The 3,195-nt window shown below is 49.5% G+C and overlaps 1 long non-coding RNA gene across 1 annotated transcript in view; it reads right to left on the reverse strand.

The window, feature by feature from the left end:
- LOC110264555 overlaps positions 1–3,195 on the reverse strand; it is a 14,434-nt gene that overhangs the window by 3,662 nt on the left and 7,577 nt on the right. The gene's annotated exons all lie outside the window — the stretch shown is intronic.

Consider the following 3,195-nt stretch of genomic DNA (forward strand, 5'->3'; position numbering starts at 1 on the left):
TCCTCCTCCTGATGATCCTGCTCATCGGAGGTCGGAGAGTCTGGAAGCGGAGGTAACTCAGCGCCAAGGGAGATGAGTGCCTGATCCATCCGATCTAGTCGGCGTCTGACATGAAGCCTCTCGCGCTCCAAGAACCGAAACAGACGCTGAACCAATAGGTAAGTGGGCTCGGGTGCTGAAGGAGGTGGGGCTGCTCGTAAAGAAGATGGTGTAGCTGCCTCGACTGCCGCTCTAGCTCGAGAACGGCGGCTGGTCGGTGGCCTCTCGTGCACCCACACACCCCAGGGAATAGTAACTTCCTTGTCGTCGTCGTCTGGAGGTGGTGGTGTCACGTCATCGTCCTCCCACGGGACATCAGCTAGCTCAGCTAAGCTAGTAACCAGTGTGGGAAACGGTAACAAGCCGCGAATATGAGCTCTCCACATGCTATGCCGAATCAGTCGGGGGAAATATACCTCCTTCCCTTTGCTCGAATCCATTACCCAAGAAGCATCTGGTGTAGCAATCACGCGCCGAAGTGCCTCATAGTTGAAAGTCATGGAGAGGGGAGCTACCTCTGCCTGCTGGTAGGCACAAGTCTCAGGAGTGCCAACTCTGCAGAGCAGTGCATCCCTCAAGGCATCCTCAGTGATCATGATCTCTCTACCCCTCAAGAATACTGAATCCAAGCCCGGTCGAAAGAAATTGCAGTAAAATTCCTTGACCCACGAGATGTTAATCCGTCCCAAGTCCCTATCGACGAAATCCAAGCCCAGCTCAGAAATACGGGCGTTTATGGCACGCCTCACATCATTGGGAAGATTCAGCTTCTTCTCAATATTCAGATTCTTCTTTGCATAACGGGAGAGGCGTAGCTCGCAGTAGAGATTTGGAAATTTGGTTGGATCAGTGGACGGGAGTAACTGATTTTCTTTCTCTTCCTCATTCAGCGGATTCCTCGCATAGTTAGCGGATGGTGGGGGTGTAGAGGTTTTGGAGCGCTTCCTTTTTTTGGAAGCAGAGGCTATAGTTTTTCCTTTATCTGACATCCTGAAAAATAAGATAGAATATATAAAGCATTTAGCATGTAACAAAGAAGGCATGTTCAGGAGACAAATATCAAAGAGCAATCATGATGTTGCACTGAATACGTAAAAGTGAACAAGTAAGCATAAGTGAATGAACGAAGACTGTAATCCTCATTAAAGGCAACATCTCATATTCAAAAGGCAATAATATCATCATATTTTTGAAAGAATTGTTAAAGAGGGTTAAAGGTGAGTGGAAGTGAAATGGTTAAAGAAATTAGTAAGTTAGAAAAGTGGATTAGCGATATGATGATATATAGGCTCAATTGAACGAGAAGTTGCGGTTCATGTTCACAATGATTTTGCAAATCCGGGAAGTCAAAAAGGGAAACAGAAATTTGCCCAAAACTGAAATAAAGATCAAAATGAAACTAATTTCCTTGAAAATTGGGCAGCATTCCGGCTTAAAATTGGACGTTCCCGGATAGCAAAATGGCACAATTAGCACAAAAAATAATATCAATCACGCACAGCAGCAAACAAATATTATCTGGCAACACATATTGCATGGAATATCAACCCAAAACTAACACACCGTACCCAAGGAAGCAAGCAGCAGATATGCACATACGGAGCAATTATCAGGCCTAGAATCCTCTATCCAGCCCTAGCTACCTAACAGCAATTATATCTATCTAACCTAACATACAAAATTTGAATGTAGCTAATCTAGCATGCAATTCCAGGAACTAACATAAATGAACGAATAAAAGAAAAAAACAGAAGAAGAAATAACAGAAATGGAGCAGGAACCTGGGAGCCGGGAAAAACTGAGAATGGAAAGGGGGACGACGATAAGGTAGGGGCAGCAGAGACAGAACCTGGCACCGCCGTGAACGGTGGCGGTGAAGACGGCTGGCGCGGTGGTTTGGCCGGAGGGGTGAGAAACTGAGGGAGGAGGGTGATGGTGAGAGAGGAGAAGGATAGGAGGAGGTGCAGGAAGAACAGAGAGGGGGAAGCCGCCGGCAGTGATGACGGGGTGGCGGCGGAGGGGTCGGTCACGGCGAGATGGGTGAGAGGAGTGAGAGGGAGAGAGAGAGGACGGGTGGTGGTGAGAGGGGAAGGGAAATGATGGCCAAGGGCGGTGACGGAGGTAGGTCGTGCGGCGGCGGACGGCGCTGCTGCTGCGACGGCAGTTGGGGGAGAGAAGAAGAAGAAGAAGGTGGAGGTTGGGGAAAGGGGTGTGCGACTGCGCAGTGTGCTTCGCGAGCTAGGGTTATCCCTATTTTTGAATCGGCGCGCGCGCGCACCTTGCGCGTCTGCGTCCATTGAGAGAACGTGGGCCCTACGCGTGCGCGTACAACGCGCTTACGCGGGGGTGAGCAAAATAGGAAAGGACGCGTGTGCGTACCGTGCGCACACGCGTGCATGGAGTTGGGCTAGGGGCTTAGAGTTGGCCCAACCCAGGCCTAACTCTCGGGAGACTGGCCTGGGAGTCGCGCTCCAGACCTGCGCGCACGCGGCATGTACGCGTCTGCGTACATTGACGAATTGTGAAATGGCGCGCTGGCGCAATGCATGCGCTCGCGCGGATCGGGTTGGGCCTGGGGCCTAAAGCGAGCCCAGAAATGGCTTAACTCTCTGGGGTTTGGCCCAATCATTTGTAGCAGCAAATCAGCGCGGACGCGGCAGGTGCGCGTCCGCGCGAACTTCCATGTTCTAATAGTCGGCGCGCCCGCACGTAGTGCGCGTCCGCGTGGGTCAGGTTGGGCTCAAGGCACAATGTTTGCCCAAGAGAGGCCCAACTCTCGAGAGTGTGGCTCGTGGTGCATGCGCACCGGGACGCGTACGCGTACGTTGTGCGCGCGCGTCCACGCCCTTTTTTTTTTCTTCTTTTTTTTTTTTTCAGAAAAAACTTGCTGGGTGCTCCCCTTAGTGTTCACAACTCTTATTCACTCAACCATCATACAATTCACAAAAATGCAGTTTTTTTTTTTATATTATTCATCTACTACTAAACCGGCATTTTGACGAATGGATTTTCATCTACTAAATGCAATCTACCTATATGCAACTATCTAAATGAATGCAAGTGCTTGGTCAAAATAAATCAATTCCCAAGAAATATATATGCACAAGGGCTAAGGACTAGCAAGTCTAATCCACAATTGAATTGAGTTATTAAATA

This window comes from Arachis ipaensis, chromosome B07 (genome assembly GCF_000816755.2).
Source record: "Arachis ipaensis cultivar K30076 chromosome B07, Araip1.1, whole genome shotgun sequence".
NCBI lineage: Eukaryota > Viridiplantae > Streptophyta > Magnoliopsida > Fabales > Fabaceae > Arachis > Arachis ipaensis.